Here is a 12870-nt window from a genome sequence, read left to right as displayed (position 1 = left end):
CTCTGAGACCCTGAGACCCTGCTCTAGGAAAGTGCCCGAACTCAACCCCTCTCTGTAGCAACAGGATTCACAACAGCGAGACACAGAGAGATTCACAGGTACCCGGACTGGAGAATTGTACGCTTTTCGTTTTTTAATCAAAAGGAAAATATGGTAAGAAACATTTTTAGCACGTAGTTAAGAGCTAACGTCTGGCAATGTCAAAAGTTCCTAGAATTATCAAAACACCATGAATACTCTGACAGGTCAGACTGGCAAAAAGCCAGCAACACAAGAGGAAATCTTCACCGTGAGCGGAGCCGAAAGCGTGGTGACCTGGCCAGCTGGAATGAAATTCTGGCCCTGCCACTTACCACGGGGAGAAGCTGAACCTTCCTGGTGCCCGGCAGTTAAATGGGGCAACAGCACGAAACTCACGGCCGCTCTGAGGATAAATGAAATGAAGCATTTCGTTTATGGGCACGTGGGCACGCCCCACGTCTGACCACAGCAGGTGCCCAGTAAATGCGAATTTCCTCTCCTTCAGCCACATAAAGAGCTGGGTGCCTGCAAAAACTGTGTTCAGACTGAGCTTTCGACACTAAAACAGGAACACAAAACAAGCGTGTTCAGTGAAGACTAGGACCCCTGCTCCGAATCGCCCAGGTGAAAGCATGCGGAAGGTGAACGAAGCAGGTCTGGCAGAGCCCTGGGGGCCAGGACAGCGGGACGAGGGCCTCTTCTGAGGAGAAAACGAATGACCTTTGAGGGCTCCACTGCTTCCAAGTCCAACTTGAGTTCCTTAAGCCTCACAAACAAGGTGGCAGCCTTCAGGGAAATAAACCGAAGAGCAAGAACGAACTTCCATTTGCAACACGCTCTTAAACCAAACCCCGCAAGGGCCACGGCCACCTGTCCTCCAGCCCTTCCGCCTGGGGCCACCAGTACAATGAAGCCAGAAGCCGCGGCCCAGAGCACCCGCCTTCCGAGGCTGCGCAAACAAAGCGCCCGCTTCTCAGAGAGGCTGCAGGGTGGACTCTGGAAGCCTGCCAGGAGGCCAGCTGCAGATGCCGGCCTCCCAAGTCACACGTTCTCTAAAGACAGGATCGGCCTGAATTCCCCGAGCCCACCCTTGCCAGCCTCCGCAGCCTCGCGCCGTCACCCTCGCGCCTCTCAAAACCCAGCCGCGCGGCCCCACTGCCCGGATGCTCTCCCCAGCTTGGCCACGGGCGCCCCTGGGGATCTGGTACGTATGCCGCAAGGAGACCCAGCCCACCTGCGAGACCACCTCCTCTGAGAAGCCTTCCCCCACTCCCCCCGGGAAGCTGAGGATCCCCCTTCCTCTTGGGCTCTTTTGGGCCACACCCCTCCCACGACTGTATTTACAGCCGTTCCCACGTCTCTCTGCTGTTTCTGGGCTTCGGGCAGGTACAGCGCTAAGCTAACAGGTTCCAGACGCCACTGCCTGGCAGGGACTGAGGATTCAAAAATCCATTTGCGGAGTTAATCATTATTAACAACGATGTCCTAAGAGGGCAGGTTTCAGGGACAGTCCATCCAGGAAACCTCTGCTGAGAGCTGGGCTACGCTTCAAGAACATGGTGAGCAGCGGAGGTCACAAGAGGAGGAAGAAAATCCCCGCCGTCAAGTCCAGGCATCGTGTGCGGACAAGAGACACAGCGAGCGAGTGACGAGGAGTGACGACGGGCTACCGCGCCACCCGGTGAGCACCAGCGGGCGCACGATGGCTCGGAAAGTAAGAGACTTCCTCCCTCTGCACTTGCTTCCCAGAGCCTCAGACAAAACCCCTCGCCCGCAGCAGCGGCCGTGGCAGCAGGCTCCCTCCCCGCTTCTTCCGGGCCCAGGCGGCCAGCCACAGGCACGCGATACACAGTTAATGATGACCAGCCATCATCACCTCCCAGACCTGGAAAAACACACAAGACGTCAAGTGCAGACATGAGGAAGGCTTTTATCCCAGGCAACAAGACCACCTGCATTTTATTCACCAGTCACAAAACTGAGTTCTGTAGCGAGCAAAGAGGGAAGGGGCCCGAGACATTCGAATGCCCTTCTCCCCACGGGGGTAGGTCTGCAACACAAGTCAGGAAGCAGACGACAGTGACTCTGAATGAGGTTCTGGAACACAATTCCATCTTGAACAGAAGTTTAATTTTCTTCTCTTTACTGCATATATATATTTTTTAAAGTAGGCTCCATGCCCAAAGTGGGGATTGAACTCACGACCCTGAGATCCAACGTTGCTCTCTCTACTGACTGAGCCAGCCAAGCTCCCCTAATTTTCTTCTCTTTAAAAAGGGGTGGTGGGGCACCCGGGTGGCTCAGTCAGTTGAGCGTCTGACTTCGGCTCAGGTCATGATCTCACAGTTCGTGGGTTCAAGCCTCCCCGTCAGGCTCTGTGCTGACAGCTCGGAGCCTGGAGCCTCCTTTGGATTCTGTGTCTCCCTCTCTCTCTGCTCCCCTGCCACTCACTCTCTGTCTGTCTCTCTCTCTTTCTCTCTCTCAAAACTAAATAAATGTTAAAAAAAAAAAAAAAATTAAAAAAAAAAAAAAAAAAGCAGAGGCACAAAGTCTTGACCAAGTCTTCGTCAATAAGCAGTTTACAAGGCCAAACCCAAATGACTCAGTTACGTCCCCGGCAGAAACACCTCCACTCGTCAGTGGCCTGGGGCAGAAATAATGCTGCCCACCCACTCGGAGGCGCCCTCCTCTCCACAGGCCTTTGCTCGCCGCCGCCCTCCCTGTCCCAGCTCCTCCCTGGATGCTGCTTTCTCACACCCCGTCAGCACCCAGGACACTTCTGCTCTCCCTGACCCTCCAAGGAGGGCACACCTGCCCTCAGTGCCGGATGTCCCATCAGCCCTGCTCCACCACTGAGTTCCATATCCTTAAATCTTTTTTTTTTCCATAGAGCACGAGTGGGGGACGGGGCAGAGGGAGAATCCCAAACAGCCTCCTCGCTCAGTTGGGCGGGGGCTAGAGTGGGGGGCGACTCAATCCCCCGACCTGAGCTAAAGTCAAGAGTCAGATGCCCAACCGACCGAGCCGCCAAGGGGCCCCTCCATACCCTTAATCTTGAGAGGAGACAGGTTCTGTCTCCTTTCTGTCAACCATGGCCTGGGGATACACCTGTCACAGGGTCAAAGTTTCAAGAGGGCAGGACCAGGTCTACAGCACCCAACACCCCCAGAGCATCACTAAAACTACAACTTAATGAGTACCAGCTTCTGTTCCAAGCTCCTAACATCACCATTCTGTTTTAATAGCCCTCATAGCCCTATGTGCTACGTATTACCCCCCCCCCTTGTACAGAGGAGGAAACTGAGGCCCGTGGCTCACCCAAGAGCTCCACTTTTATGTGGCAGCAGCTGGGGCCTGAACCCAAATCTGTGACTCCCAGGCCCCTCGGTCTGCTTTGCTACTTACACAGCTCTAACGCAGACGTCAGGAACCTCCCCAAATCCTCATCCCTCCCGTGAAAGAGCAGACTGCCTTCTGCCGTTTCCCAGATGGGAACGAAGCCAGGCTTGAGCCGCGGCTGGGTAGGCGAGGCCCTACCTGAGTCTTCTCTTTCCAACACCCACGTCATTCTGTACAAGTCCCCTCCGGGTCCTTCATGCTTCCTGGGGAGAAGTCTGGTGAGACCGCCAGCCTCCTGGTAGGACTGGTGCGCGCACACACACACACACACACACACACACACCTGCCAAGCTTTCACCTTGACTCTGGAGGACAGGACCAGTCAGGAGAAACAGGCTAGTTAAGCCTCTGAAGTGAGGTCCCCCTTTTTTTTTTTTTAAGTAATCTCTACACCCAACGTGGGGTTCAAACTCTCGACACTGAGATTAAGAGTCACGCTCCTCCGACTGAGCCAGCCAGGCACCCCCGAAAGGAGGTTCTGACACCAAGGAGAACCCCCTGATCTAGGTGGTATCTCCCATGTAAATGAGCCTGCTTTGTACAGGGCTCCACAAACACCAACCACTGTGAGTCCCTTTCTCTCTTTAATGTCATGGCTTACACAGAAAGGACCCTGGAAAGAAAGGCACAGGATGTTCTGGAACTCAGGTTCCTTGGCATTAACAATTAACATGAGCCGCCTCTGCCCACCAAGTGTGCTTTAGATGTTAGGCGCAGTGTTCAGAGTTCACACCCGCAATCTTTGTAACCTCCTCAGCAACCCCGAGAGTTCAAGGTACCCTCACCGCCAGCTCACACACGAGGAGTCAAGGCACAAGGGGTGCGTGTCACGAAGCAGCTGTGCGAGGGCCGACCTGGATACGACTCTAAGCCTTCCTCTTCCTGCTGCCGCGCAAGCAGCCTACGATGGTGGGTTAATTTGCACGATGTAGAATGGGAGAGTCAACTACAAAAGTAAGTTGGTTTTTACGTGGGTTATTCTTCAGGATAAAAATAACCCTAAGACAGACTTTCCTGAGAGCTCAATATACTCCTCTGGAAGGTGAATGGCCACTGGCAGGTGCCTGGAACTTCACACCCTTGTTTAAGTAAGTTTTGGCCCATCAGCAAACCAGGTAGAAACTGGGGGTAAACTGTTGAGGGTCCCCAAAGGCTCCTTCACAACCCTAAGGAAAAGACATTTACCTTTCACTGCCCAAAAGTAGTTATATTTAAAAGGCATAGGTGGGACATTGTAAATTAAGGACTTTCACTGCACGGGCAGTGGGGGCCGGGGTGCCCCCACTTCCCTAAAGTATTTCAGTTACACAGAGTGATTTACCAAAGTGACTCATCATCAGTACCTATAAAGTGACTGATGGGCAACTGACAGATTAGGAAGATACTCAGACCACTTAATCAAACCAGTGCAACTTATAATCTTGATTGCTGGTAAGAGAAACCATTCATTGAACACTCACCATGCACCAAACACGCTAGGTGCTATCGCACGCTCTAATCATCGCAAGCCTGCCAAGCACACTGAAGAAACTATGAGATTCAGAAAGGGTGAGTACATCACGTAAGGTCACACAGCAACAGGAACCGGATGCAAACCAGGTCTGACATCAAAGCCCACACAGGACTTGCTAGAACGTTTAAAGATTCAGACCCTAAACTTTGTGACAATCGATACGCTACAGGTTGAACAATTTTTACACTTCTCTGTAGGTTAGACTGCAAGAAAAAGGTTTTTTAAAAAAAAAAATGAGGGGCGCTTGGGTGGCTCAGTCGGTTAAGCGTCTGACTTCGGCTCAGGTCGTGATCTCGCGGTTCGTGAGTTCAAGCCCCGCGTCGGGCTCTGTGCTGACAGCTCAGAGCCTGGAGCCTGTTTCAGATTCTGTGTCTCCCTCTGTCTCTCTGACCCTCCCCCGTTCATGCTCTGTCTCTCCCTGTCTCAAAAATAAATAAACGTTAAAAAAAAAATGAAATACACAAGAGGGCAAAATAATGCCGGTTCTGGAGGCAGACTGCGCAGGTTCAAATCCTGGCTCCCCTGCTTACAAGTTGTGTGACCTTGGAATAGTTTAACTTCCCTGCACCCCAATTTCCAGTAGTACAACGGGAGCGATAATAGACCGTATCTCCTTAGGCAATGGGCCAGATTGGGCAAGCAATCTACATAAAGCCTTTAGAATCAAGCCTGGCATGGGCTGAACCTCAGATGTTGCATGGTGTTACTTCTTCCTGGGTACTAGACGGGGCCAGTCGGCTTAGGCCTGCTATTTAAGTAACTTATTTGCATAAAGCCCAGACTCGGCCACTTTGTGTCTCCAAGCCTCACTGTATAGTTCCTTCCTGTCACTAATATCTCACACCTGCTCTGTGGCACTAAGCTCTGGGCCTCCACTTCCCATTTGTAAAATGAGGCGATTAGCCCAGCTTATCTTCTGGCTTGGCAATCGAGAATTCTTAACAATTCAGGCCCTAGAAACTTCATAACCGCCCTGAAACATTGACAGATAACACACTCTCATTTTCCTAAAATCTTCTTTTCGTGTTACATGTAAATACCTATTTTGATGGCACATCTTCTCCAAGGTCTCAAAGCTCTGTGACCACCCACAATATGCTGGGCAGGTGTCCCCTGTGTTGAGGCTGGGGACACGATGATCAGCAGCTTTGACCGACAGGGGAGACATATTCTGAAACAAGCTGCCCTGATAAGCAGGTCCTCAGCGTCAGCGAGAACTTCAACAGAACACAAGCGAGGGGACGCGCAGGCACGAAAGACAGGCCTTCACACACTGGACAGAGAGGAGGAGGGCAGTGGGGTGGAGGGGTGAAGAGGCGGAGGGGTGGAGAGGAATGGCAGGGTCAACAGAAGCCAGGTGGGGCAGCACTGAGGCTAAATGTGAGAGGGTGGGCCAAAGGCAGATTTTGAAAACTCAGTTTCACAAGCACGAAGCAAAGTGCTCAGCAGGAACCTGCTGGGACCGTGGAGGACACCAAGGCCCAGTGACCCGGCCCGCCAGCTGGGTGACTCGGCCACGTACTTCACTTCTTTAATGTTTCCCAAAGGATGTATTCACTCAATAACCCTGAGCCCCAAGTACATGCCAGGTGCTCATTAGGGTTGGGGATCAGCTGGAGCCCACAATCCAAAGGGGTCAAATATGTACAACTGGAGGCGCCTGGGGGGCTCAGTCGGTTGAGTGTCCAACTTTGGCTCAGGTCATGATCTCACGGTTCGTGAGTTCGAGCCCCGCGTCGGGCTCTGTGCTGACAGCTCGGAGCCTGGAGCCTGCTTCGGATTCTGTCTCCCTCTCTCTCTGCCCCTCCCCCCTCATGCTCTGTCTCTCTCTCTCTCTGTCAAAAATAAATAAGCATTAATATATATATATATATATATATATACACACACACACACACACACACACACACACACACACACAACTAAGCCTGGGGGGGAGGGGCGGGCAGGTGGTTAAGAAGTCAGGAAGAAGTCATATGCAAACCTGAGACATGGGTTGGTACTGGCCAGATAAACTGGGCAAGGGGCAGCGTTCCAGAACTCCTCTAAGGACCAGCCCTTTGCAAGGAGTAGCAAAGCACTTAACAGTGTGCAGATGCAACCCTTCTATAAAGGAAGCCAAGACAACGAGGTGCCAACATCCTGCTGGTAGGGTCCCAACACGCCAGCCTCAACTAGCCTCAGTAAATAAAGTGAAGTCGATCCGCAGGAGCCTCCTGCACAGAGAACTTTCCAAAGCAAAGCTTTCAATTCCGTCCTGGAGAAAATGGTGCTGTGCAATTTTAAGACGAAAAGCGGGGGCGGGGGATGGTTCTGGCCAGGTAAGGCTCTGGCCACTAAAATGCGCACCGCCCAGCCTGGGGTCTGGGGCTTGGGGTCTGCGGGGGGCCAGTCCTCCCGCTTCCTGCGGAAGCTAACTCCTCAAGGCCTCACCCCTGCTTCTTCACCGCAGCTCCCCGCCCAGAGAGGGCCGCCTGCGGAGCGCCCCGAACGCCAGCTCCACACCAGCTCCGGCCCCTTCGGCCGGGAAGGGGCCCGGGGCTCGGGGTCTCCCGCACACAAAGAGTCTGTGGCCCAGGAAAGGGGGTCTCTGAGGCCGAAGGAGTTCCTGGACAGGGACGGGGGTCTGAGGATGAGGGGGTTCCGCGGTCTAGCGACAGCAGGTCCGAAAAAGAAGAAGGTCGGCAGCTCCGTCCCAGGAGCTGGGGGGAGGGGGGGACCCCCAGACGCCAGTGGCCCCCAGGTGGAGGAGCCCCGGGTTTCGGTGGTTCCCGAAGTGGAGGGGGCACAGGGGTCGGGGACCCCGAAGTGGAGGGGGACCCGGGGTTAGGAGGCCCCGAGGTGGAGAGGGTCCCGAAGTGGAGGGGTCCCCCGGGGGTCGATGGCCCCCGATGGTGCACAGGGTCCTGGGGGTCGGGGGTCGGGGGTCAGGGACCCGCAAGGTGGAGGGGTCCCTGCAGGGCTGCATGCGCGCGCCAAGCCAGCTCCCCTCTGGCCCGGGGAGCCCCGCGCGTGTGAAGGACAAAACTTTTCGTCAAGTTCCGGAAAAGGAGCGTGTCGCGCGCGCGTCTCTCGGAGAGGCTGACGAGCCGGGAGCCGCCGGGCCCCGCAATGTCGCCCGGGCCCCACGCTCTCCCCCGGTGCGGGGGGCGGCGGCGGCCAGGCGGCAAGGGGGCCGCCGGTGCAGGACCCGAACCCGCGCGCCCGGGCCCGGCCCGCCTCCCGCTCCCGCCGACGCAGCAGCAGGTGGCAGCAGCCCCGCGCGTCCCGTCCCCCACCCTCCCGCGCGGCGCGGCCCCCGCCGGAGGCCCTCAGTACCGGAGTTAGCGCGGCTCCGACGCCATCTCCGGGGCCCGCGGGCCCGCAGCCCAGGACCCCCGGGACCCGCGACTTGTGCGGCGAGGACGCTGGGCGCGCGGCAGGCTGTGGGCCGGGCAGGCAGGTGCGCGCGAGCTGCCCGGGGCCAACAGCGGCGCGCGCCCTCGCCCCGCCCCCTGATCCGCTCCGCCCCCTGATCCGCTCCGCCCCGCGAGCCCTCGCCCCGCCCCCTGCCGGCCGCCGCCGCTCTTCCGCCCGGCTGCCGCCCCCCCCGCCGCGCCGGCGCCGCTCCTCGAGCTCGACGCTCGCCCAGCTGCCACTCCTCGGCTGCTCGCCCGCCCCCTGCGGGCCCCGGAGCGGCGTCGCCGACCCTTTTCTCTCCCGAGGGCCCAGCGGAGCCTCGAGGGGAGGCCCGAGAGGATCTTCGTGTCCGCACAGCGCCGGTGGACACCCGCCAGGGGCCTCCGTACCTGGTCGGCTCCACCCGCGGCCATCTTGGAAGTGGGAAGCGGCCGGGAGGGGGAAGGGGCGCGAGCGGGCAGGGACCAGGCCTGAGGAGCCGAGCGGCGGAGCGCATCGATGGGCTCCCCTGCCCTGGGGCAGGTGTGCGAGGCGGGCGGATCCAGGCCAGGCCCCGTCATCCTGGCCTGGCCTTAGTCTCTCGGTCTGTTAAAGGGGCTCTTCTGGTAGTTCTCCTTTGTCGAGCTGTGACACGGTACTTAGCGCCGTTGTTCCCAGACTTGGCTGCACCTTAGTATCGCCTGAGGATTTTGAAAATTCTGACGCCCCTGCCGCGCCCCACGCCGATTAAATCACAGTCTCCAGAGGCAAGATAGTTTGGGAACCGCTGGCCTGGCGTGTATGTGCGTTATTTGGCATCAGCATTGCAGAAACTCCAGAGACAGGGTCTGTGATCATACAGAGTGGGAGAGGAGGTCGAAGGCCGCAGGTCCCAGGAGGGACAGGCAGGGAGAGAGGTCAGAAGCCAGATGCTGGGCCCAGACAGCCTTCCAGGACCATGCAAAGCCCTGAATGAGAACGCTGTCCTTAGCTGGTTAACTGATCCTAGCTCGTCCCCCTTCCAGAATCTAGGCTCCTGGGGCCAAAGCGGGCTTATCCTGTGTACTGCTAGATTCCCTGGGCCTGGCACATAGTTGGGGCACTTAAATATTTGTTGAATTGTTATATTCTGGGGACATGGAGAGCAGAAGACAGACTTAAGTGGCTGGGACCCGGGAGCCCTGAGGGCTGTCACTGGCAGAATTACCAGAGCGGAAACCTCAGGCGATCAGCTAAATCTAAAGGAGGATTTGAACTGGCAGAGGGTCAGGGACAGGAAGGGTAATCTCTCCTTCACGGAAAGCATCTGGAAGCCTGCATTGGAGGATTACTTTGCCCGGAGCTGTGGTCATTAGTGTTGGCCAAGGAACCCCTAGCTTGTTTCTCCTGCCTGCGTGCTAGGTCTAAAAACTCAGCAACTGTTAGTTACAATGGCAGGAGGGGGCTCTTACAGTGCTTGGTGCATAATAGAAGTTTTACAAATGCCTACATTTCTGGGTGGTATTAAGGAAAAATAATGCCAGGTCTCCTTCAAACCCCAACATGCCTTCCCCAGCTTATTAAAGAAACAACAACAACAAAAAAACCCCTCTAACAGGAAAGTACAGACTTGCTTCTGACCTGACTTAATTAGCAATTTAATAAACAGGATTAATGTCTGCTTTTACAGTGTTCCTTGCAACTCCCCAAATCCCTTCCAGTCCTCATTCTGAGTCTTAGGGTTTTAAAACCCCACAATGACTAGGAACCATTGTTCTGAATCCAGAACCAAAAAAATTTATGACCCACAGACTTGCCTCTGGCGCCCTCTGTCTGCCTTTTCCTCACCATTTCCCCCAACCTGCTGCCCACCCCCAGCTCCCTGCCCAAGCCCAGAGTCCCTCCCTGGCCCACCACCCCACCCCACCCCCCCACCCCCCAGTCATTGACACCCTCAGGGAGTCTAACAAAATTAAAAGTACAAAGAACTAGATAAGCTGTGTGGGCGTCCGCACTCCTCCCGGAACCCTAGCATCTCCCAGCCCCCATCTGTGATACGGACACAATTATGTAGGGTGTCCCACCTCTGCCGCCTCACTGCTGACTGCCTTGGCGAAGCCATCCAGGCTCCCCCGTGCAGACTGGACCCCGGAATTTCCCAGAATGATGCTCACTACAGTGGTTCCCGTGAGGGCCGCAAAGCCATTGCAGAGGAGCGAGCGGTGGCTGTCAGCTCCCTCCGCTCAGTTCCAGGCCTGGGACTGGCCGACCCCTCCCTGGCTGTGCCCAGAAGCCTTCCCGCCCACCCCAGCTTTCCCCACCTACAAGGCTCACAGCACCTTCACCGCGCAAGTTGTGTGAGGGTTAGAGACAAAGGAAATGGCCTTGACGGCTAAATGTAAAAAATTGTCTGGCTTTGTCAGTTTCTGGCATGTTTGAGGAGCTCTTGGCACCTCCCCAGTAATATAATGCGCAGAAAGTGTGTTGGTCAAAGGTGGGGGGAGGGGTGCTGGGAGTCCTCAGAGACCCCCCCCCCCCCCATGGAAGGTCATCTTCAAGCCTTGACCTCTGAGCCTCCCTGGCAGGGAGGCTTCCTAAGCAGGAGCAGGTGTCTGATACCCATGGAAACCACCCCTATACCAGCCCCATGCTGGGCTCTGGCCACACCAGAGCCACTGACCCCCCACAGTTCCTGCCCTCACGATCCCCAGTCTCAAGGGGCAGATAGACAGGTCACCTCCCAATTCAGCCCCATCTCCTTGTAGGGAACATGGTTAACCGACCAGATGCAGACCCCAGGGGTCATAAACACAGCGTCAGGACGCTGACAGGTCCTCAAGGCCATCCCTCCGAGGGGAAACTGAGGCCCAGAGGGCAAGTGGGGTAGGAGGTGGGCACAGGATGCGGCCAGAGGTCTCCTGCCCCGTCAAACCACCTTTGCATCCCTTCTCAGGAGAGGGGGATGTAGTCTCCCAAACACACATTTTCTCAGACTCTTCCTCAGCCCCCAAATGTGAGCTCCATAAATATTTGTTGATGGATGAATAAATGTTGCTCGTGGCGGGCCCCGTACCCGGTGCCATCCCAGCTGCTCTGTGCCCTCCTGGCTGTTCACCCCATTAGCACAGTTGAGCCCCACACCCTACCAAGCTGGCTCAGTGACTAGCCTTTTGCAGGTAAGGAAACGGGCGCTGGGCAGTGAGGCTGCTCGGCCGGGAGCCCCAAGCTTGTTTTCCGCTGTGCAGAAGCTCTCGCCCGCTCGCCATCCTCCCGCCCACCCTCCGCCACCCCAGCCTCTGTTCAGAGCCACCAGGGCCAGACTGTCCCCACGAGGTGGAGGCGGATTGAACAGCTTGGTTTATTTCAAAGGAGCATCCCCCTGGCCACGCGTTTTCAGAAATCCACCAGAAAGCATGTCCTTTCTGCCTTTATTCCTTGTTGTATTAACCTCCTTCACCACGGACATGGGAGCGCTCATTTTCTTGGAAACAGTGCCTGGAATTTGGGGTTCTCTTGTTGCTTCTGGAAATCGAGCGAAATGATTAAAAAACAACAACAGAAAACGGAGACGGGGCTAGCCCCGAGAGCTGGAGGTCAGCCTTCCCACAACCTCAGGTCCAGAGAAGAAAACCAGAGACGGAGCCTGAAAAGTGCCAGGACCAGAGAAGCCACCGTGAGCCTCCGCACTTTGCTGCGAGAAGCAGGCCTCAGGCCCTCACACCAGAGCCATCAACCGGTACTCTACCCACTGTTTTTTTGTTTTGGCTTTTTAAAGTTTATTTTTCGAGAGAGCGAGAAAGAGCGGGGGAGGGGCAGAGAGCAGGAAACAGAATCCCAAGCAGGCTCCGCACCGCCAGCACAGAGCTGGACTTGGGGCTCGATCTCATGAACCCCGTGAGATGCTGCCCTGAGCCGAAACCGAGCCTGGGACGCTTAACCAACCGAGCCGGTGCCCCACTCACAGTTTTAACAGGTGCAGTGACCTGTTTCCTACCAGTAGTAGATTAAAATCAGTGAATGCAGGGAGGCAGAACTCCTGATAGTAACACAGTCACGAACAAGGGCAGGCACGGCTCCGACAAAGGAGAAAGCAAAAGAAAAAAATTATAACATAGACTCTCTTTGGTCTAATAACACACCTGAAAGGAGCTACCCTGATAAAGTTGCCCCAGGGGCCTGGGCGGCTCACTCAGTTAAGCGTCTGACTTCAGCTCAGGTCATGATCTCGAGGTCTGTGGGTTCAAGCCCCGTGTCAAGTTCCGTGCTGACAGCTCAGAGCCCGGAGCCTGCTTTGGATTCTGTGTCTCCCTCTCTCTCCGCCTCACCTGCCCACGCTCCTCTCTCTCTCTCAAAAATAAATTTAAAGCAACATTACAGTATAATCAAAGAGTATGGAATATTCCACAGGCATTAACAGGAAGAAACACTGACATTGAGTATCAGAACACAAATGATTATCTTCTGTCCCTACACACTTTGAAACTGTTAGATTTCCCGACAGGTACGTGCTCTGTTTATGACGAAGACGTACTAAGATGTTCACTGATGGGGAGCCAGTGGATTTCAAGCAGCACAGTCAA

General features: G+C 55.6%; 1 protein-coding gene across 6 annotated transcripts in view; it reads right to left on the bottom strand.

Annotated features, from left to right (window-relative positions):
- TBC1D14 (TBC1 domain family member 14) overlaps positions 1-8782 on the bottom strand; it is a 106789-nt gene extending 98007 nt beyond the window's left edge. For 2 of the 6 annotated variants that reach the window (XM_042936980.1, XM_042936981.1), the window contains exon 1: positions 8252-8391. The gene's annotated coding sequence lies outside the window, so the exon portion shown is untranslated. Of the gene's footprint in view, positions 1-8251; positions 8393-8721 lie in introns of those variants that run through there. The other 4 variants (XM_042936978.1, XM_042936979.1, XM_042936983.1 and 1 more) reach the window with 3 other exon arrangements.
- Between the last annotated feature and the right edge of the window lie 4088 nt (positions 8783-12870).

Source organism: Panthera leo, chromosome B1, assembly GCF_018350215.1.
Source record: "Panthera leo isolate Ple1 chromosome B1, P.leo_Ple1_pat1.1, whole genome shotgun sequence".
In the NCBI taxonomy this organism is placed as follows: domain Eukaryota; kingdom Metazoa; phylum Chordata; class Mammalia; order Carnivora; family Felidae; genus Panthera; species Panthera leo.
Note: the sequence above shows the minus strand (reverse complement) of the source record. Positions and strands in the feature narration are given on the sequence as shown.